Source organism: Rhinopithecus bieti, unplaced genomic scaffold (assembly GCF_001698545.2).
Source record: "Rhinopithecus bieti isolate Rb0 unplaced genomic scaffold, ASM169854v2 scaffold_6536, whole genome shotgun sequence".
Taxonomy (NCBI): domain Eukaryota; kingdom Metazoa; phylum Chordata; class Mammalia; order Primates; family Cercopithecidae; genus Rhinopithecus; species Rhinopithecus bieti.
The window spans coordinates 2,639,962-2,663,757 of record NW_016805524.1 but is presented as its reverse complement, the minus strand read 5'-3'; the positions used below and the strand labels follow the sequence as shown (position 1 = coordinate 2,663,757).

General features: G+C 40.9%; 1 protein-coding gene and 1 pseudogene across 1 annotated transcript in view; one reads left to right on the top strand and one right to left on the bottom strand.

Annotated features, from left to right (window-relative positions):
* SLCO5A1 (solute carrier organic anion transporter family member 5A1) overlaps positions 1 to 23,796 on the bottom strand; it is a 157,378-nt gene that overhangs the window by 117,929 nt on the left and 15,653 nt on the right. The window lies entirely within an intron of this gene.
* LOC108530060 (thioredoxin-related transmembrane protein 1 pseudogene) lies at positions 4,136 to 7,729 on the top strand (annotated as a pseudogene).

The window sequence follows — 23,796 nt, the reverse complement described above, 5'->3', positions numbered from 1 at the left end:
ATAACTTAATTGTACATTTTAAAATAACTAAAAGAGTGTAATTGGGCCAGATGTGGTGGCTCACGCCTGTAATCCCAGCACTTTGGGAGGCCGAGGAGGGTGGATCACAAGGTCAGGAGTTCGAGACCAGCCTGGACAATATGGTGAAACCCCGTCTCTACCAAAAATACAAAAATTAGCAGGGCATGGTGGCAGATGCCTGTAATCCCAGCTACTCAGGAGGCTGAGGCAGAAGAATCACTTGAACCCAGGAGGGAGGGCTGCAGTGAGCCGAGATCATGCCACTGCACTCCAGCCTGGGCGACAGAGCAAGACTCCTTCTCAAAAAAAAAAAAAGAAAGAAAGAAAGAAAAGTGTAATTGGAGTGTTTGTAACTCAAAGGATAAATGCTTGAGGAGATGAATACCCCATTCTCCATGATGTGCTTATTTCACACTGCATGCCTGTACCAAAGCATCTCACATACCCCACAAATATATATACCTACTATGTACCCACAAAAATTAAACATTAAAAAAGTAATAATAAGAATAAATACTAAAAAAGTGGGAGAAACATATTTGTAACATTTATCTCACCTAAAGACCTAATATTCCTAACAAATTTTAACTATTAAAATTGAGGAAAGAGAGCTAGGTGTGGTGGCACACACGTGTAGTCCCAGCTACTTGGGGGGCTGAGCTGGGAGACTCACTTGAGCCCAGGAGTGTGAGTCTTCAGTGAGCTCTGCTTGTGCCTGTGAATAGCCACGGCATTACAGCCTAGGCAATCTAATGAGACCCTATCTCTAAAATAAAAATAAATAGAGGAAAGAAACTATGATACATGCACACATCAAAATAATATGCAGCTTTAAACTACAATAAACAAGAGCAGTATAAACTAAAAGCAAAAAGAATAAAGGGCAGTGAAGGTGAAGATCAGCAGTCACATGGGATTGGTGAAGGGAGCCTGCTGACATTCTGAGGACATCATAAACAGACTGCAGCCCAGGAAGACTGAGCAACAGCTGGGTGAGTAGAACCAGAAAGAACAAAGGCCAGAGGCACATCATGACTTCAGGGGATTTGAAGAGAACAGAGAGCTGTTGCCAGGACTGCCATTGTACAAACAGCATATTCCCTTCCAATGTTACTTACATAGAAAGAAGGAAGGGAGAAAGGAAGGGAGGGAGGAATGGAGGGAGGAGGAGAGAAAGGAAGGTAGGGAGGAGGGAAAAGAATAAAGGCCTGGAATTTCCCCATTCTGCTGACTGTCAGAGGGTGCAGAGCTGAGGCTTCCTCTGTTCCTGCATCCTAAAGGTCCTCTGATCACATCCCCTTGCTCCCTCATTCTTGGCTAGCTGAGCTCCTATCACCACCCACCACCTGAGTGTTCTAGGGTACATTTCAAAGGTGCAGAAACTGGGGCCAAGAACACGCACAGAGCCATCTCAGCATAATCACTCTGCAGGGACAGAGAAACGTGAAACCTCTGCAAAACCAGAATGGCAGCAATCACGATCAAATGAGTAGACACTGTAAATCCAAGACATGGATGTACTGAGTCAGGAGATAAGAGATTTGAGGGAGGGATACTATATTGTTAAATTACAGTCATTAAAAATTGTGCTTTGTTTGTTTAGAAGAAAAATATTAAATTCATGACAAATATTTAATACATTTAAAATTATCTGAGATGTAATGTTTCCCTCCTTGCAAGTCTGCAGTACTGCTCTGCAGTTTTCATTTAACACAGCAAGTTCACACCTTGTGGCAGAGGCTGTGTTAGGTACTGAGATCATGGACATGACTGAGAAATAGTAACTTCCCTCAAGGAGCCCAGAGTCCAGTGGGACATCATCCAGGTCATTAATAACAGAAGCATTTGCTCTGAAACTAGGATTTTACTAATTGGAGTTTTATTTCATTTTTAAAATTCTATACCCAAGAATTTAAAGACTTTCTCTAATAAGTGAATTACAGAAAGCTTGCTTTGGGAGATACTCAAGCAAATATTGATCTGACCATTAAAAGAAGCTCAGACTATCAGGATAAACAACATTATAAATAGTAAAGTCAAAACAAAGTCAACAAGGAAAAGATCCAAGTCAAAATTCTGTCTTTGCTTTTAAATAAAATGAAGTATTTTATTCTAGCATCTATTTTATCAAATATTAGATATATTAATTCGTCTGTCAATAACCTAGCTATTACCCATCTTCTTCTGTAAAGTACTGGGGTGTTAGAAAATGTAAGCACCCTTAGAAATAGTATAATTTAGTTGGAGAGAAGAAACAGACAACAGAAATGTTAAAAGATATAGATTAACAACATTTCAACATAAGAAAATCTCAAGTCAGTGTGTGATTAATGGCCAAACGGAGCAGGGCTATTGCAATTTACAAAGGAAAAAAAATGAACATTTCAGACGAGTGTATATTTAAGCAAGATCTTGAAGGACAAGTAAAATTTGGACACAAAGGAAGCAGGAGGGCAAAAGTGCTACTGTACAGAAGTATGGTAGGAAAAGACCATAAATAAGGTAAGTGGTGAATTATTTGAGATAGCAGAGATTGAGTAATATGGACAGCTTTCAATGTCGAGCCAGGAAATTGGATTTTATCCTCGGCAATGGGAAATGTAAGGAGCCTCTGCTAGTGTTTGAGCAAAGGAATGATATAAGGTGGTATTTTAAGAGCTTTGTCTGACTTTACTATGCAAGAATTAAAAGGAAGTCGATGGATAAGAAAAACCCAATAGTCCAGACGTGAAGTGGTAAGGATCAGAAGTAGGTTGGGACAGTGGACAGTAGTATGAGAGGTTTAGGAGAAAAGATTCATAAGACTTGGTAAGTTATTAGAGACCAGGGGATTCACTGGTCTCAACAACAGGTAGCCAAGGGGAAAAAAAAATCATTAATGAAATTAAAAAGTCAAGATGGAAGATGTTTCGAAGAGGGTGAAAGCTACTGGAAGTAGGTCATAAAACTGAGGTAAAAGCACTAATCATAGGACTTAGTGTAGTGAGTGGTATACACTCTTTGGGAAAAAAAATCGTAGTAAATGTAGTGTTTTTTGGGGTTTTGGGGCCATTTTTATTTTGTTTTGTTTTGTTGCTGTTGTTGTTTTTTAGATGAAATCTCACTCTCTGCCCAGGCTGGATGGAATGCAGTGGCATGATCTTGGCTCACTGCAGCCTCTGCCTCCTGGGTTCAAGCGATTTTCCTGCCTCAGCCTCCCAAGTATCTGGGACTACAGGCATGCACCACCACACCCAGCCACTTTTTTGTGTGTTTTTAGTAGAAATGGGGTTTCATCATACTGGCCAGGCTGGTCTCAAACTCCTGACCTCAAATGATCCACCTGCCTTGGCCTCCCAAAGTGCTGGGATTACAAGCATGAGCCATTGTGCCCAGCCAATATACTGTTTTTAAATAATATATTTTTCCTAACTATAAAGTAACTTAAGTTCAGTGCACACAAATTTGGTATCAAAAAAAAATCGAAAGAAATAAAAGTCATTCGGAATCCTACTACCCAAAGATGGCTACTTTCACAGATGTCTATCCTTTGAGTCTTTTTTTTCCCATGTCAATAAAAATAATAGAGCCGACATGGGGGCTCATGCCTATAATCTCAACACTTTGGAAGGCTGAGGCAGATGGATCAGCCTTGGCCTATCCTCTTGAGGTCAGGAGTTTGAGACCAGCCTGGCCAACATGGCAAAACCCCTCTCTACTAAAAATACAAAAATTAGCTGATGCGGTGGCATGCGCCTGTAATCCCAGCTACTCGGGAGGCTGAGGCATGAGAATCACTTGAACCCAGGAGGCAAAGGTTGCAGTGAGCTGAGATCGCCCCACTGCACTCCTGGGTGACAGAGTGAGACTCTGTCTCTAAATAAATAAATAAAATTTTTAAAAATAAGTGGGAAAAGGAGTAGAGGAGAGAGAAGAATGGCTAAGATTTATTGACCGCCTATTACATTCCAAGCATTAGTCTACGGTCTTGACATATATTAACAGTTATTCTTTGCAACAATTCTATGAGCTAGATAATATTACTATCCCTTTATGCAGATGGAGAAACCAGGGCCCAGAGAGATCAAGTCTGCTGAGGCTGCCTCACTTGTTGTGAAGTGGGCAAGCAGCAGACATGGCACCCTCTGGGAGTCATGGTTTCCCTGGCAGTCCTGGTGCTATTGCTTTGGAGGACATGGAAAGAAACAGAACAGGTGGCAGAGAGATGTATGCATTATCATGGATGAGAACTGAAGACAGTTGCTGGAAGGAGACTGGATTATAGAATTTTGTGCCCTGTGGTACCCCGCTTGTCAAAAGCTTCCACCAGAATGGGAAAGTTTTGCTGAATGGGGAGAAGTTCTTGAGGTTAATGTAGCAAAAGTAGATGTCGCAGGGCAGCCAGGACTGAGTAGACAGTTCATCATAACTGCTCTCCTACTATTTATCATTGTAAAGATGGTGAATTTGGACACCATCAGGGTCCAAGGACTAAGAATGACTTCAGAAACTTTATAAGTGATGAAGAGTGGAAGACTATTGAACCAATTCCATCATGGTTTGGTTCAGGTTCTTTTCTGATGAGCAGTATGTCAGCACTCTCAGCACTCTATGTGGATTAGGATTTGCCATGCTATTTTACTGAAGACCTTAGATTAATGGTTTGGAAATTGTATACAGTTTTTGCTTTAGCAATTCTGCTTTCAGGGCCGTTTTTAGGACTCTTTATGATATTTGTGTCAGATTGCCTTTGTCCTTAAAAAGGTGCATACTGCAGCCATACTTGTTATATTAGTTCATTCTTGCACTGCTCTAAAGAAATATCTGAGACTGGGTAATTTATAAAGAGAAGAGGCTTAAGTGGCTCACCGTTCTGCAGGCTGTACAGTAAGCATGACAGCTTCTGCTCAGCTTTGGGGGAGGCGTCAGGAAACTTACCATTGTGGCAAAAGGCAAGGGGGAAGTTGGTTCTTCACATAGCCCGAGCAGGAAGAAGAGAGAGAGGGAAGAAGTGCTACACACTTTTAAACAACCAAATCTCACAATAACTCATTCACTCTCTATCATGAGAACAGCACTGAGGGGATGGTGCTAAACCATTCATGAGGGACAACCCCTGTGATCCAATTACTTCCCACCAGGCCCCACCTCCAACACTGGGGATTACAATTCGGCATGAGATTTGGGAGAGGACACAGATCCAAGCCATATCACTCAACCTCTGGCCCTTCCCAAATCTCACATCCTTCTCACATTGCAAAATACAATTATCCCTTTCCAACAGTCCCCTCAAAGTTTTAACTTATTCCAGCATTAACTCAAAAGTCCAAAATCCAAAGTCTCATCTGAGACAAGGCAAGTCCCTTTGGCCTATGCGCCTGTAAAATCAAAAACAAGTCAGTAACTTCCAAGACACAATAGGGTACAGGAATTGGGTAAATACTCCCATTCCAAAAGAGATAAATTCAGTAAAAGGGGCTTCAGACCCCTTACAAGTCCAACAAGTCCGAAATCCAACAGGGCAGTCATTAAATCATAAGCTTCAAAAGAATCTCCTTTGACGCCATGTCCCACATCCAAGGCACTCTGATGCAAGGGGTGGGCTCCCAAGGCCTTAGGCAGCTCTGCCCTGTGACTTTAGAGGGTTCAGTCCCCAAAGCTGCTCTCATGGACTGGCATTGAGTGCCTGTGACTTTTCCAGGCTGAGGGTGCAAGATGACAGTGGATCCACCATTCTGGGGTCTGGAGGATGGTGGCCCTCTTCTCACAGCTCCAGTAGGCAGTGCCCCAATGGGGACTTCATGTAGGGACTGCAACCCCACATTTCTCCTCTGCACTACCCTAGTAAACAGTCTCCATGAGGGCTCCAACCCTGCAGCAGGCTTCTACCTGGACATTCAGGCTTTACCATACATCCTCTGAAATCTAGGTGGAGGCTCCCAAGCCTCAGCTCTTGTGCTCTGTGCACTAACAGGGTTAACACTGCATGGAAGCCTCCAAGGCTTACGGCTTACACCCTCTGAAGCATCGGCCCAAACTGTACCTGGGACCTTTTGAGCCATGGCTGAAGTTGGAGCAGCTGGGATGTGAAAAGTAGTGTCCTGAGATTGTGCAGGGCAGGGGGCACTGGGTCTGGCCCATGAAATCACTCTTCCCTTCTAGGCCTCTGGGCCTGTGATGGGAGGAGCTGTCACGAAGGCCTCTGAAGTGCCTTCAAGGCCTTCTTCCCATTGTCTTATCTATTAATATTTGTCTTACTTTTAACTATGCAAATTCATCCATCCTGACTGAATTCCTCCCCAGAAAATGAGGGGTTTTTTTTCTACCACATTGCCAGGCTGCAAGTTTACCAAACTTTTGTGTTCTGCTTCCTTTTTAAATATAAATTCCAGGGCTGGGTGCAGTGGCTTACATCCGTAATCTCAGCATTTTGGTAGGCTGAGGCAGGAGGATCACTTGAAACCAGGAGTTCGAGACCAGCCTGAGCAACGCAGTAAGACCCTGCCTCTACTAAAAATACAAGAAAATTAGCCAGGCATGGTGGTGTATGCCTATAAACCCATCTACTCAGGAGGATGTGGTGGGAGAATCACCTGAGCCTAGGAGGCAGAGGTCTACAGTGAGCCATGATCATGTCACTGCACTCCAACCTGGGGAACAAAGCAATATTCTGTCTCAAACATTATATATATATATATATATTCCAGTTTCAGGTCATTTTTTTGCACACACATATAAGCATAAAATGTTAGAAGCAGCCAGGCCATATCTTGAACACTTTGCTGATTAGAAATGACTTCCACTAGATACCCTAAATCATCTCTCTCAAGTTCAAAGTTCCACAGATTCCTAGAGCAGAGGCACAATGTAGACAGACTCTTCGCTAACGCATAGCAAAAGTGACCTTTACTCTAGTTTCTAATAAATTCCTTATCTCCATCTGAGACCTCATCAGCCTGGACTTTATATTGGACTTTATTGTACATACCACTATTGGCATTTTGGTCACAACCATTTAACAAGTCTCTAGGAAGTTCCAAACTTTCCATTATCTTCCTGTCCTCTTCTGAGCCTTCCACACTCTTTCAACCTCTACCTATTACCCAGCTCTAAAGTCACTTCTACATTTTCAGGTATCTGTATGGGAATGCCCCACTCCTCAGTACCAATTTTCTGTATTAGTCCTTTCTTGTACCACTCTAGAGAAATACCTGAAACTGCATAATTTATAAAGAAAAGAGGTTTAATTGGTTCATGGTTCTATAGGCTGTAAAGGAAGCATGATGGCTTCTGCTTGGCTTCTGAGAAGGCCTCAGGAAAGTTACAATACAGGCAAAGGCAAAGGGGAAGCTGGAACTTCACATGGCCGACGCGGGAGGAAGAGAGAGAGGGAAGAGGTGCTACACACTTTTAAATAACCAGATCTCATGAGAACTCACCCACTCACTATCACAAGAACACCACAGAGTGGATGGTGTTAAATCATCCATGAGTGGCCACCCCCATGATTTAATCACCTCCCACCAAGCTCCACCTCCAACACTAGGGATTATAATTTGACATGAGAGTTGGGTGAGGACACAGATCCAAGCCATAGCACCAGTCCAAAAAATTATTACCAGAATCTTCTCAATCTTTTAACAACGTGGAGGAGGAATAAAAGGTGGATGAAGAAGTTTCCAAAGAGGAAGCTGAAAGTAAAGAAGGAATAAAGAAAGGCTTTCCATAGAAAACCATAAATTGGCCATGGATAAATCCTAATTTTATAGTTATCCTAATATTATGATTTTGACAAAATAGAAGATTAATCATTTCTTTTGGTTTGAAGTGAAATGTTACTTGCTTGTATACATATTGCAGGGCTCAGACTAGACTGTCATTAGATTGAGAGTCTACATTCAGAACATAAAAGCACTACGTATAAAAGTTTGAAATACGATTTAAGCACAGTGTGGTGGTTTAAATAGTTTAACTTTTGAAAAAACACTGCCAAGGAGTGTGTTTGTTTAATAATAACCTGTTTCAAGTCTGAGTTTTGAAAATTTATATTTTACAAGTATTATATTATTGAAGGTATTTAAGAAGCTTACTTTAGAGAAAAGATTTCTCATCTAGTACAGTTTTCTTCGTTTCACTGTATGAAAAGAAGAAGATACTTCCCACAAATAAAAAGAAATATTCCACAAATGGGAACTTTGCCCATTGTCTCAAGAAGTGTGTATTTCAGTAACAACTCTGTGGTCTTTTTAGAGATATAATCAAATTTTTTTCATACTTTTAGATTATGCAACTAACAAAAACTACATTACATTAATTATAGTTTTCTACACACAATAATGCAGGATACGCTATTGATTTAAGAAGTTTTTATTTGTCCGTTATATTCTCTTGATTCCTATAAAGGTTGTATTAATCCATTCTCCCACTGTTATAAGAACTTACCTGAGACTGAGTAATTTATAAAGGAAAAGGGTTTAATTAACTCACAGTTCAGCATGGCAGGGGAGGTCTCAAGAAACTTACAATCATGACAGAAGGGTAAGCAAAAATGTCCTTCTTCACATGGCAACAGCAAAGAGAGGTACTGAGAACTCACTATCATAAGAACAGCATGAGGATAACCAATGATTCAATTACCTCCCACCAGGTCCTTCCCAAAACGTGTGGGGATAATGGGAACTACAATTTAAGATGAGATTTGGGTGGGGACACAGCCAAACCATATCAAAGGTTGATTTCCTTTTTTGTATTTTTCTTATTTGCCATGGATTCCATTTTTTATTTTTCAAATTAGATAAGAATTTCCTGAAAATATTTTTCATGTTTTGGTAAATGGTATTTTTTGTTGTTGTTTCAAACTAAAGTTTACTGAAAGATCCATCAAATTGAGTTATCTGTTGATAATTTGAATTTTGGTCACCTATTTAAGGTTTTACATTATTGTGCTGAACTTCTATTTGAACTTTTTTCTTTTTCTTTTTTGGATGTAAAGGTGAACATTCCTGATTTATCTGATTTGGAAAAGCCTTGGTATTTTACATTCTGAAAATTCACAAACGCTTGCTTTTTTTTTTTTTTTTTTTTTTTTTTTTTTTGAGACAAGATCTCGCTCTGTCACTCAGGCTGGAATGCAGTAGCACAATCACAGATCACTGCAGCCTTGACCTCCCAGGAGAAGGAGGAGGAGAGGCCTGCCCAAACTAGCATACTGCCTCTTGCATGATATGCTTTATAGCTTATACCAGTTTGAACAGATAACAATGGAACACATTCATTCATTCATTCTTTAGCCAAGTCTCTAAACTTTGCTAGTCTATATGAACAGCAGATTTCCTAGGGAAAATCTCACCAAAGGACTACCAACTAGCATCTTTTCTTTAATATATTTATTTACCAGATGGCTGCTCTCCCTTTGATTCATTGGGACTTCTCAACTTATTGAATCCAGTAGTCAGCATAGGCTACATTACGCTGGAGTAACAAGCAGGCTTAAATATCTTAGGGTTTATAATCACGAAGGTTTATTCCTCGGTCACAATTCATAATCCATTCAAGGGTCATCTGGGATATCTGCTCCATGACTTCTGATTCCAGAACCCAGGTTGATGACACCAGAATGTTGCCACCCCTGTGACAGAGGAAAAGGGTGTTCCCCTGGCAGTTAAGTGTTCTGGCCTGGATATATCCCTTGCAGAACTACATGGGACTGTTTGTCTGGAATTTGTTACATGGCCCCATCCAACCCCAAGGGGGCCAGAAAGTACATTCCTACCCTGGGCCCAGAATGAGGAGAACCCACACTTGTGAACAGACAATAATGGAACTTATACACCTTCACTCTTTCTTTAAACAATCCCTAAACTTTGTTGCTCTATAGGAACAGCAGAATTCCTTAGGAAAATCTCACCAAAGAGCTCCCAACTGGCATCTTCTCTTTAACACAATTATTTACCATGACTTTACCTTACCTATACACAGCTCACATCCTAAGTCCTCAGAACCCTCAGGTCCGTGTCACACCTTGACCAAGATTCTATTGCTAACATCCCTTCAAGGCAAAAGTTGTCAAATATAGATATTTTAAATTAGTAGAGCTGTAAAGACCTTAAGGAATATTTGGATCCCTCCTATAGATAAAGAAAAATCAATCCAAAGTAACTCGTATAGCTAGTAAAAAACTAAAATCCAAGAGTCTTTTTTTTCCTAATTATTTCCTCAACAATTCCTTGGAAAGCAAACAAGAAAAAGATAGATTTCACCTGTTGTGAGATTTACTGTTTGTATTCAAATCAACTGTGAATTTCATAAAAATGGAAATCAATGCTAAAATATTTTACAGCAAGGTACATTACCATAGATCTTAGTCTTTCTCCGTTGCTTCTTTTTTTTTTAACCAACATTTTACGATTTAGAGTTTCACATCCTCTGACAGATTTTATTTTAATTACTTGTCTGGAAAGTATATTCATTTGAAAGCAAAAATAACCTAGATGGTGGTATTTGATGAATGTATTTATGTGAATCTCCCAGTGCTTTTCCTTTGGCTTAACTGACACAAGACTCCCAAGTCAAAAAAAATCAGTAGTCACTCACCCGGAGTGACTCCAGGATCCTCAGAGAGCAAACAGTGCAATCTCCCATTTTGTGAATCTCCACATTCACAAAACGCAAAAGCAAAGTCTCAAACCTCATCTTCCACCTCCAAACTCAGTGTTCCTTCCACTGCCTCGTGTCGCCTCAAGCTTTATTATTTGAAACAGGCTATTTCATTTCTCTGTTCCTCAGTTTTCCCAGTTAGAAAATGAGAGAGTAGGACTTGCTAGATCAAGATTTCCCAAATGCATTTCAAAGAACATCAGTCTGCGAGGTGATTGAGGGAGTAAGTTTCATGGTCATGTAAATTTGAGAAAAAAATACCTTATCCTTCTCCTGGAGATTAATAATGGGGAACAGCACAATAAAACCTTAGGAAAATTCTTCAATAAAGAAAACATTTAATGTCAGCCTGATGCAGTGGCTCACACCTATAATCCCAGCACTTTGGGAGGCCAAGGTGGGAGGATTGCTTGAGTCCAGGAGTTCAAGACCAGCCTGGGCAACACAGTGAGACCTCATCTCTACAAAAATAATGAACAGAATTAGCCAGGCTGGTGGTGCATGCCTGCATTCCCAGTTACTCAGGAGGAGGAGGAGGTGGGAGGGTCACTTGAACCCTGGAGGTCAAGGCTGCAGTGAGCTGGGATTACACCTACAGCTTGCTCTATAGCCTGAGCAACAGACCAAGACCCTGTTTCAAAAAAAAAAAAAAAAAAAACACTAACTAAAAAAAAAAGTTTTAATGTTGTTGAAACGAACATTTCCTGAATGTATCTGGTCACAGGAATATTTTTGTGTGTGACTCTTACCAACATTCTGCCGCCCGCTCTGACCACTCTCCCTGCCTCAACTCCCAGTAAGACCAGCCTCTTCCTGCTGAGGCTTCAACACACCAAACACCTTCCTACCTCAGGCCTTTACCCCTGTCACTCCTCTCCCTGGAGGCCTCATCTCCTCGAAGAGATCCTCCCTGGCCACCACTCTCCTACAAAGAGACCTACTTTGTTTGCTTTTTCTTCATAGCCCTTATCCCAGACAAACATTGCATGATGTATGTTTGCCTCTTGCACCAGCATGGAGGCTCCCTGAGGCAAGAACTTCATCTTGTGCATCAGCATAACCTCCAGCACCCACAGCTCTGTCTGAGAAAAATATTTGTTGAATGAATTAATTAATGAACCAATCAATGAAGCCTGTGAGCTTCATGTTCTATAGAACATACAGTATTATTGGCTGGGCACAGTGGCTCACACCTGTAATCTCAGACCAGCCTGGGAAACATGGTGAAACCCTGTCTCTACTAAAAACACAAAAAATTGGCCGGGTGCAGTAGCTCACACTTGTAATCCTAGCACTTTGGGAGGCCAAGGTGGGTTGATCATCTAAGGTCAAGAGTTTGAGATCAGCCTGGCCAACATGGTGAAACCCCATGTCTACTAAAAATACAAAAAATTATCTGAGCATGGTGGCATACGCTTGTAACCCCAACTACTTGGGAGGCTGAGACAGGAGAATCACTTAAACCTGGGAGGCAGAGGTTGCCGTGAGCCAAGACCACGCCACTACCCTCTAGCCTGGGTGACAAACTAAGACTGTATCTCAGAAAAAAAAAAAAAAATTAGCCGGGCGTGGTGCCGGGTGCCTGTAATCCCAGCTACTTGGGAGGCTAAGGCAGGAGAATGGCTTGTGAGCTGAGATCGTGCCACTGCACTCTGTTTCAAAAAGAAAAAAAAATGAAGTCTTGTTAGCAAACCAGTGATATTAGCATAGCATCACCTGGACCCTTTTTAGAAATGCAAATTCTCAGCTTCCCTCTACCTTCTTGGAGTGGAGCCCAGCAATCTGGGTTTGAACAAGCCCTTCAGGTGATTCTGAAGCTCAGTAAAGTGTATAGCTGGGTGTGGTGCCTCACACCTGTAAACCCAACAATTTGGGAGACCAAGGTGGAAAAATTGCTTAGGTCAGCAGTTCAAGACCACCTGGGCAACATAGCAAGATTCTGTCTCTACAAAATTGAAAAATTAGGCTGAAGCTGGAGGGTCACTTGAGCCCCAGAGTTTGAGGTTGCAGTGAGCTATGATCATGCCACTACACTTCAGCCTGGGTGACAGAGCAAGACTCTGTCTCTAAAAAATAAATAAATAAAATAAAGTTTGAGTTCCACACTCCCTTCCTCACCGCTTCACTGGGGAAGGGGATAGGAAAGGAAGAAATCTCAAAGAGCATCCAAGAAGAAATGTTGAAAAATAAGAATTCTAACTACAGGAAAAGAAGGTTGGGAGAGAGTTGCCTTCCTTGTGGGAGCAAGCGAGAGACCATGCAAAAATTAAGTCTGACTAGATATATGTGAGTTTTTCACTGCCCTCTGAGGCTAGACATTAGAATTCTCAAGAAAGAGCGTAAAATAAAATCAGTCCTGTAAGCAAGACATTTTTGCTAACATCTAAAATCTATACCTTAAAAATTACCCAAGTTGTAAGCTTTTTGTATTTTGTTTTTTGTTGTTGTTGTTGTTGTTTGTTGTTGCGGTTTTTTGAGAAGGAGTCTCACTCTGTCACCCAGGCTGTAGTGCAGTGGCGTGATCTCAGCTCACTGCAACCTCCACCTCCCGGGTTCAAGCAATTCTCCTGCCTCAGTCTCCCAAGTAGCTAGAATTGTAGGCACGGGTCACCATGCCTCTGGCTAATTTTTGTATTTTTAGTAAAGGCGGGGTTTCACCATGTTGCCCAGGCTGTTCTCAAACTCCTGACCTCAGGTGATCCACCCGCCTTGGCCTCCCAAAGTGCTGGGATTACAGGCATGAGCCACCATGCCCAGCTGCTTCTTGTAGTTTCTGAGTTTATTTATTTCTCTGATGCTCTTATTAGTATTTGTGTATGCCTTTTTCAGCATGCCAAGGAAAACAAAGGGAAGGTGGTTGGTTATCTGTTTTGGTTATTAGCACACCAAGCAGGAGGCTACCCACTCCACCTTACACCTAGGAGGTGAACACGGAAATTGTGCTGAAATAAAAGTGAGACATTCCAAGGGAGAGGTGAACACACATGTCAGAGTCCTATTCATGAGTTTCTCACCCAACCTGCAGGCTGGGCTCCTGCCAGAGAAACCTTGACACTTCTGGATTCTCCTGGATGAAAGAAGAGGGTGAGCTCTAACAACTCCCTGTGCTTTATTAAGATAAATATGTTCACAAGCCAGGTGTTAACTCCTTCCTCTTATCAGAGAATGACAGTCATCATTCAGGTTTGGGTGGTCTTATAGGCAGCAATGATTGAGCATAAAAAGTGATGGAGTGCACATCCGAGATAACTAAGAATCACTATTCTCCATTGAAGCAGAAGGTGACAGGCTGTGTTCCAAAAGATTGTTTGACACGAGCCACACCCTGCCAGTTACTAGTCTACTGGACAACTAGCAACCAACCTTTTTAAAACACAGCTTGGAGCAAAGGAGGATTTCTAAAACAAACCAAAAAACTCTCATGGGCAAATCCCAATGGCTACTCTAATGTTCTCAAATAAATTGCTACTGGCTCCCCTGAAATCCCCCAGGAGGGAGAGAGAAGAGAGGAAGCAGCTTCGGTTCCTTTTCCCCAAGACTCAAATGGGCTTCAGTAGAACCTATGATCCCAAAATAAGAGCTATTTCTAGTTTCACTCAAGAAACCACTCAATTTGAAACCACTCAATTACATTAAATATATTAAATATGTATACAAAGTATATTAAAGTTATATTAAAACTAGGCAGAGGGCAAAGATACAATGAAATATGGCGTGAGAATTCTTCATGCCAACTTTTATGGAATTCCAAACATATTTCCTGCAGGTATAAAATTACAAAAAGCACTTAGATTGCCAAACCAGGCCACAGCAGTCGACTCAACATACAGTGGTATACACCAGAATTCCAATATGCACTAGAAATACAGCCCCCTTCTCCCACTTAACAGCATCCAGAAGTTTCTCTTCATATACTACATCTGCTGGGAAAAAGGGAACAAGTCCCACAGCAGCGTTGGGGAGGCTCAGGGTCCTAGATCACAGAAGTGTCCAAATTGTGGAGGTTGGTATAAGAAGCGAAGCATGGCAGACAAGAAGCATAATTAAGGAAGACTAAGCCATAGTCATTCCTTTGAAAGGAAACTCTTGCTTCTCAGTAGGATTTCTCCAAGACAATAGTTTCCAAGCTTAACAGATCAACAGGATCATCTGGATGCTTTTAAAAAATGCAGATTCTAGATTCTAGAGCGTGACCACAGTCCTACTAAATTAGACTCCCCAACCCCCGCCAGAGGAAGGTCCATGAATCTGCAATTTGAAGGATGTGCCTCAGATGATTATGATGTTCATACATGTGTAAACATCCATGCTAGGGTTTTTGATATCAGAATCGTGGACTAACATTACACACTACGCATCACAGTTCTCAAGCATCCTTTAAGCCTTGGCTTACACATCAATTCCTCTTAATGATCTTCCTATTTAAGCACCCCTCCCTAAATGCAATATATAGTTTCCTTGATTTCTTGCCCTGATTTGTAAATCCTTATTGTTTACTTGTTTATTGTTTGTCTTCACATGAGAGTCTAAGTTCTACCAAGGCAGTCCTGCTTCCTGCTAGGACCCGGCATCTAACACAGAGCATGTGTATATCATCTTTGGTGAATGAAAGTACACTGAAGCCATTGATCTTGTTACATCTTATCTCCATGTGTATAACATAGATGGTGTAGAAGTTATTATGCCTAAATTGATGAGGTGAACCAGAACAGTTGAGTGGCTCAAGACTGCAGAGGAGCAAGTGCAGGAGCAAGCCTAACATCCAGGCTCAGGCTTCCAGATCTACCTCCACTCCCTTCCCACTATCTCATCCACCTCCCTTTAGAGAATATCAAACCTTGGCTCCAGTTTATCAATATCAAACTCGCTGAAGAGCTGGTGCCTATGTCTCGAGGTCTTATATTTATTTGCCTGGCATACAATTGTGCAACTCAGAAGCATAAGACCCCAGGAGCTTCTGGACAAACCTTGAACACATTCTATGCATTTAACAAAGAAATTACAAACACTATGTAGAGTGGGAAAACAGAAGTTCATTAGAAAATTTTGGCTAATACTGCCTAAGCAATTTATAGATTCAATGCTATTCCTACCAAACTACCAATGACATTCTTCACAGAACCCGAAAAAACTACTTTAAAATTCATATGGAACCAAAAAAGAGCTTGATTAGCCCAGGCAATCCTAAGCAAAAGGAACAAAACTGGAGGCATCATATTACCTGATCTCAAACGGTACTACAGGGCAATGGAAACTCAAAAGACAGAGAGAACCATTTACTGGCCACATCTGTGATCAATAAGAAATAAACATCTGGAATTAGAATATACATGTGTAAGAGTTTTTTTACATTTCATTTTATTTTTAATTGACAAATAATAATTGCATACATGTGTGGGGTACAATGCGATGTTTTGATGCATGTACACATTGTGGAATGATTAACAGGATAATTGGCATACCTATTGTCTCAAATACTTATCATTTCCTTGTGGCACAACATTTAAAATCCTTTCTTTTTGTCATTTTGAGATATACAATACATTATTGTTAACTACAGTCACCAAGCTGTGTAATCAGACACCAAAACGTATTCCTCTCGTTTAACCGAAGTTTTGTACCCGTTAACCAGCGCCTCCCCTTTCCCCGTCCACTCCTGGCCCTCTCCCACACAGCCTCTGAAACCACCACTCTACTCTCTACTGCTATGAGTTTGACTTTTTTAGATTCCATATATAAGTGAGCTCATGTAGTATTTGTTTCTCCTAACCTGGCTTATTTCACTTAATACAATGTCCGCTAGGTTCATCCATGTTGTCACAAATGGCAGAATTTCCTGGTTTTGAAGGCTGCATAGCATTTCATTGTGTATTTATACACTGTCCCACATTTTAAAATCCAATCATCCGTTGATGAACACTGAAGTTGTTTCCATGTCTTGGCTATTGTGAATAGATGTGTCAGGTTTTTTGGTTTTTTTTTTTTTAATGAAAGCTTTTTTTTTTAACTTTTATTTTAGATTCAGGAGTACATGTGCAGGTTTGTTACACATTGTAAACTTGTATCATGGAGATTTGCTGTACAGATTATTTCATCACCCAGGTATTAGCCTAGTATCCATTGTTTGTTTTTCCTGATCCTCTCTCTCTCTCCTCCCACCCTCCACCCTCCAAAAGGCCCCAGTGTGTGTTGTTCCTCTCTATATCCATGTGTTCTCATTGTTTAGCTCCCACTTATAAGTGAGAACATGCACTATTTAGTTTTCTATTCCTGTGTTAGTTTGCTAAGGGTAATGGCCTCCAGCTCCATCCATGTTCCTGCAAAGGACATGATTTTTTTCTTTTTTATGGCTGCATAGTATTCCATGGTATATACGCACCACATTTTCTTTATCCAGTCTATCATTGATGGACATTTAAGTTGATTCCACATGTTTGCTATTGTGAATAGTGCTACAATGAACGTACAAGTGCATTTGTCTTTATAATAGAACAATTCATATTCTTTTGAGTTTATACCCAGTAATGAGATTGCTGGGTCAAATGGTATTTTTGTCTTTAAGTCTTTGAAGAATCACCATGATGTGTGAGATTTTAATGGATAAATATGCTCCTGAAAGCTACATACCAAGTCTAAACTTTGACAATCATAACTAAAGGACCCAGGCGTGGTGGCTCATGCCTGTAATCCCAGCACTTTGGGAGGCCGAGGTGGGTGGATCACCTGAGGTCAGGAGTTTGAGACCAGCCTGACCAACATGATGAAACCCTGTCTCCACTAAAAATACAAAATTAGTCGGGCATGGTGGTGGGCACCTGTAATCCCAGTTACTCGGGAGGCTGAGGCAGGAGAATCACTTGAACCTGGGAGGAAGAGGTTGCGGTGAGCCGAGATAGCACCATTAAACTCCAGCCTGGACAAGAGCAAAACACTCTCTCTAAACAAATAAATAAATAAAGGAATTCATGATAAAGCAAAAGACTTTGTTACAATGTAAAAAGTTTACGTTTCCTCCTGAAAAAAAAAGTATGTATTTTAAGTTTTCATTTTATATATCAGTTTTCTTAAAGCAAGACAAGCTTAAAGGTTCAAAATTGAACCAGCATAATCTGAAATCAACTGATTAATAAAATGCACAACAATCAACATGAATTTTAGCCAAATAACTCAGATAGAGTGACAATTTATCTTTTAATTATCTGAAAAGATATCAACACCAAAGAGGAAAACTAATATTTCTTTTTTAACTTAAATACAATTGCCAACGAAATGTGCGAATGTTTTGTATGGCACCTAAATTTTAAAAAGAGAAAAGGACAAGCAAGTCATTCGAATACAGTCAAATTTTCCAAAAGAAAATTTGAAAAGATTTAGAATCCTTTGAGTCATTTAAAAGCAGCTTGGTCAGAACATTTAAGCACCCTGACTCCCCAAGGCTACCTACAAGATGATGATTGTAATCACCATACCATCGTTATGTTATTATGCCAACTTTATTATTATGATGATGATGCTATCTTTCATGCATGGAGATACAGCTACTGACCTAAGGAGTGTGTGTGTGTGTGTGTGTGTGTGTGTGTGTGTTTTGTGAGGAGGGGAAAAGGAAGGAGTACTTTTTTTGCATTGGTTGTGTTTTGTTCTTTGCTAGGATGGGTGAGCATTGCTCTATTACCTGCCTCCTGGAAATCAGTAGCATCATTTGCAAGCTGACAGACAAGATGAGAGCAGGGGAATATGGAGCACAACAATGGGGACTGACTCACACATAACTCGTGGTCATGATCACAAGTCTCACTAACATTGTACTATGCCTAACCCAGTGAGGTCTCCAGCTACAGAGGCAAGATAACTCCCACTGAGAATTATAGCTGTGTACAGTAAAGCACCAGTGCATGGCTTAAACATCTGATTTCCATGCCAGGACAAAAAGTTTCCAGTGCCCCAGACACAGGTGGGGGTTCTGAGAGCTTGAGGAGACACTGCATTTAGTGGAACTGGCCATGCTGGAAGGTAGAGCCAATGCAGATCAAAGCACAGCTTCCTGAAAATGCCGCAGTTAGGATCCAAGAAAATAGTACACTAGCATCTGTAGGGACTAGGCTGGGAGATGGAAGCGAGGTCCCCGGCAGTGGACATAAGCAGCGGGGCAAAGCAAGATGGTGGAGGAGTGAGGGTAAGAAACAGAGCCTCCAGAGGTCTTCTGAGCCACTGTAAAGCTGTTATCATAGCCTGAGGCCTAAAAGTGGACAGAAAGGAAGCTGGAGGGGTGCTGTTTCAGCTCCTGCAGTAAAGACAGAAGAAAGCCAAATTCTAACAAACACTGACCACTCAGCAAGTATGTGATATCATGGCATGAATGACGTAGACCAATTTCAGGAATCCAAACTTTATTTCAGACATCGTTTTCAACTTTTCAGGCAAAATATTTTATAAAAGTAATTAAGTAGAAAAATCAATTAATGAGGTCTTAATTTCCTTTCTTTGTCCATACAAACTCTGAATGGAGCACCAATAGACAATAAACTCACTACAGTTAGATAGAGAAGGAAGAACAAGAGACTTTAATAATAACTTACAAACTGTAATTTGACCTTGGATAAATAAGAATTAAAAGAAATCTAAAATTTCCTGCTCCGGCTGCAGCAAGGTTGATATTTCTGGAAGACACTATGAAACCACCCGTGAAAATGCTTTGTGGCCATTTCTTCTGCTGGTTTTTTTTTCAGTCTACATCCCCAAACACAATACACACAGACATTCGCAAGCACACCCATGAACACAGACTCTGTGCCTCTATGAGAGAAGTTAAGCAAAAAGGCCCATATCTGCATTTCCAGGGCATTGGCTCTCTGCTCGTTTATTCAATCCATCCCACCTTCCCACTTCTAATAAACTGCATGAGCCAACGTCTCAGCAGGCAGACTATCCATGAAAGTTCCAGACCCACTCCAGGAACCACAAAGGGCTCTGGAGTTATTCCCATATTCAACCAGATCTTGCCGGCTGGAGACACAACCAGAGATTTTAAAGTTCAGAACTGGATAGAGAAAACATAAAGATAGCCCATGAGCTTCCGTGTTTAGGGCTACTTCCCTACGCTCCTCAGCAATTAAACTTGATTACAACCAACAGCGCCTGTCTTAATTACCAGAAGCCCATAGCAAGAGCATCTCGTGAGGAAGCTATTTATAACCTGAAAGCTTTGTCTTCTTTCTCCCGTGTCACTCTTTGCTTTGTAGGGGAGCTCTCAACAGAATCTCCAGACACAAGGAAGCAGAGATTCCATGCATCCCTATGGGGGATGGGGTGGATGCCTAATGGAGAGGCTCAGCCCAGCCAGGAAGACTCTGGTGTAATGAAGCCCACATTTCTTATGCCTCTTGGTCAGGGTCAACCAAACACACAGCACCCAAGCAAGAGTAGTCAACATGGGCATACTGAGCAAGCTTATCCTGTGAGGCAGGCAGCCTGTTCAGAAAAGCCACAAGAAGAGCTGTACCCTGCCAGCTAAAATGAAAGCTAACACCACTCTCTTCCTGAACAGAATTAAATTTTAAAAGTAATGACAGACCACATTTTTGAGTGTTTAACCATGTGCCAGGCCAGGCCTTGTTTTAAGTGCATCCTGAGCACTGGCCCACATGATCCCTGCATTAACAGAGGCAGGATTGGGCACAGAGAGGTCACAGAAGCTGCCCCAGTTTGCACCACTGGCCAGGACAAAGTGGGAATTCAAACCCAGGCAGCTGGAACCCAGGGGCCACTCTCTTAACAAGATTCAACTACTTCGAGTATGCCAGCATCTGGATCTAGGCCACAGTAGGTTCAGAAGAAACCAGAGTATAGTTTTGAGAAGACCCTTTGCAGCCCTCTCATTCAATTCTATCCATTAACAAATGCGAAAACTGAAACCCAGAGATGTCAAGTGACTTGCTGGAGGTCACAAAGCTCACAGATCATCTTAAGTCATCCAGAATAAATGGTGCTAAAGAAATCCTCAAACTAGATCTTAAAGCCCTTGGGGATCAGGAGGTACTTCTTTTATTTCTTTTCTTTTCTTTTCTTTTTTTTTTTTTTGAGGCAGAGTCGTGCACTGTTGCCCAGGCTGGAGTGCAGTGGCGCGATCTCGGCTCACTGCAAGCTCTACCTCCTGGGTTCACGGCATTCTCCTGCCTCAGCCTCCCAAGTAACTGAGAGTACAGGCACGAGCCACCATGCCCGGCTAATTTTTTGTGCTTTTAGTAGAGACGGGGTTTCACCGTGTTAGCCAGGATGGTCTCGATCTCCTAACCTCGTGATCCACTCGCCTCGGCCTCCCAAAGTGCTGGGATTACAGGTGTGAGCAACCACGCCCGGCCAGGAGCTACTTCTTAATGTTAGTTTCAGAAATACAGTATATACGATATAGCAACTCCCCTCTCCCACTGTTCCTAACCCTAAGCAAGCTTTCAAAAAAATCACAACTTAGATTAGAAACCATCTGAGAAGACATGGGTCAAACATTATACAGAAAAGAAACTGAGGTCCTGAAAGATTACGTGATCTGGTCAAAGTCATGTCAGTAATTGTGGACTAGTTTGTGTCAAATTGCACATTAGTCATCTATGTATAATTTACCATTTCTACAAAATTGGATGATCTGCAAAGTTTATGTCCTAAATTAATAATTTCCAAAGTATAGTATGAGTCTCATATAAGTACGTAAATAAGTGCCCCACCAGAAACCATGTGAGGGCCCTGCAGACCTCTCCCTGACAACAATGGCTCTAGAACCTAAAAGGAAAGAAAGTGTGTACAGAGGAGAACTTTGCACAACCAAAAAACTGAAGCCAGCAATTGGGAGTAACACTACCCATTGCTCTTCGTGGCTTGCATTCACTACCACTGCCCTCCACCAATCCTAAGTGAAGAAATTCAAGCCAATTTCTTTTGAGAGTTTTAACAATAACAAAATAACTGAAGACATCTTAGCAGCAAAACCAAATTTTGGAACCATTTTCTGAGATTTATGTATATCTTTAAGTAAGTCTTTCTCACAGGTAATTTTTCCGATTTCTCTACGCAGATTTTTCATCTTGTTAAAAGTTGCTGCTGTTCTCCACCTAAGGCAAAGCCATTAAAATGCAGTTCAAATCAGGACACATTCCCTTTCCAGCTGAAATTAAACAACAGAGACATAAGCAAATTTCTAGACAAAATACGGGTAAATATCTTCCCCCAAAAAATGTAAAGACATTCTGCAAATGAGGATTGTTGATCCGTCATTATACATGGACCAGAAATTGATTTACAGCCAGGAAGTCTAAGATCGGGGATTTACTCTATGCAGTCTTATCCACTTAAATTTCTCATTTCTCTTTACAAAAAGAAAATTATCTTAAAACATCTATGACCTTTGTAAGAATTTAAAGTGAAAAAATTAGGAAAACACCTGACAAAACCAAGACTCATTAAAGTATTATTACTAAGAATTCCCACATGCTAAAATGCCAGGAACTATACAATTCCGTTTCAGACACTTGCAAATTATATAATTTCATTCTGCTGAGAATATTAATTACATAAATATGCTCTTTACTTTTAAGCAGGGGTAACCTGCCCCCGTCTTTCTAAGTTATATTAGGGAATGAGGATTAGCGTTTTTGCAGGGTGACAGTTTAACGAGCAGTCATAACTCCCTAGAGGGGAAGTATACTCTGAATTTACCATCAGGTAATACACAGCTGCTGGGAAAAAGGAGCAAAAGGACTGCCTGACTCCCCAGAGACAGCTGTCCTACAACAACATCTTTCAAGCCGCTGGGAGGTGGAGAACGTGCTCAAGGGATGGGCTTCTGATGGCTCAAGGACCCCTCTGGAGACCTGAGTCCCAGGTTGCAGAAAAAGACCACATCAAGTAGGACTGAAGAAAGCACAGAACCAAAGTAGTAGAACACTTAAGAGGCGACAGGAATCTAAGAAACCACTAGTCTTACCTCTCTGTTAAAATCAAAAAAACTCCGCCAAAGTCCCACCAGAAGTTTATTGACTTTTCCCTCCCCTCTTCATAACACCAGTGGTTAGATCCTCGGCTTTGGAGGAAGACCTGACTTGTGGTTTTGTCACTTTTTAGATGACCTTCAGCATATTATTTAACTTCAATTTCCTCATCTATAAAATGTGGGAAATAGGATAACTACTACATAGTTGTTCTGAGGATAAAACAAAATAATAAAGTATTTAGACCAGAAACTGTAACAAACTACAAGAAAAAAAAATAAAGGAAAAACTACGTGACATTGATCTTAGCGATAATGTTTTGAATATGACCCCAAAAGTGCAGGCAACAAAAGTAAAAGTAGACAAATGGAATTACATCAAAATAAAAAGCTCTGCACAACAAAGGAAATAACAGTGTATACAGACAGCCCACAGATCAGGAGAAAACATCTGCAAGCTATACATTCAAAATATACAAGTTCAAATACCTCAATAGTGAGAAAACAAAAAAAATTCAATTAAAAAATAGGCAAGGGACTTGAATAGACATTTCTCAAAAGAACACATACAAATGACCACCAGACATGAAAAGAATGCTTAATATTGCAAAGAATTATGGAAATACAAATTAAAATCACAATGAGATATCACCTCACACCTGTCAGAGTGGCTATTATCATCAAGTTTGATGAGGATGCGGAGAAAGGGGAAAACTTGTACACTGTTAATGGAATGTAAATTAGTACAGCCGCTATGGAAAGCTGTATGGAGATTTCTCAAAAAACTAAAAATAGAATTACCATATGATCCAGCAATCCCACTGCAGGGTATTTGCCAAAATACCCAGAGTGATTTACCAAAGATTTGAAATCACTTTGTCAAGGAGATATTTGCATTCCCATGTTCACTGCAGCACTATTCACAATAACCAAGTTATGGAATTAGCCCGTGTCTATCGATAAATGAATGGATACAGAAGACTATTCCACCTTAAAAAAAAGAAGAAAATTCTGTCATTTTTGACAACATGGATTGTGTTAGAGAACATTATGCTAAGTGAAATAAGCCAGGCACAGAAAGACAAATATCACATATTCCCACTTACGAAATCATGTTCACTTGTGAAATCTAAAACAATCAAACTCATAGAAGCAGAGAG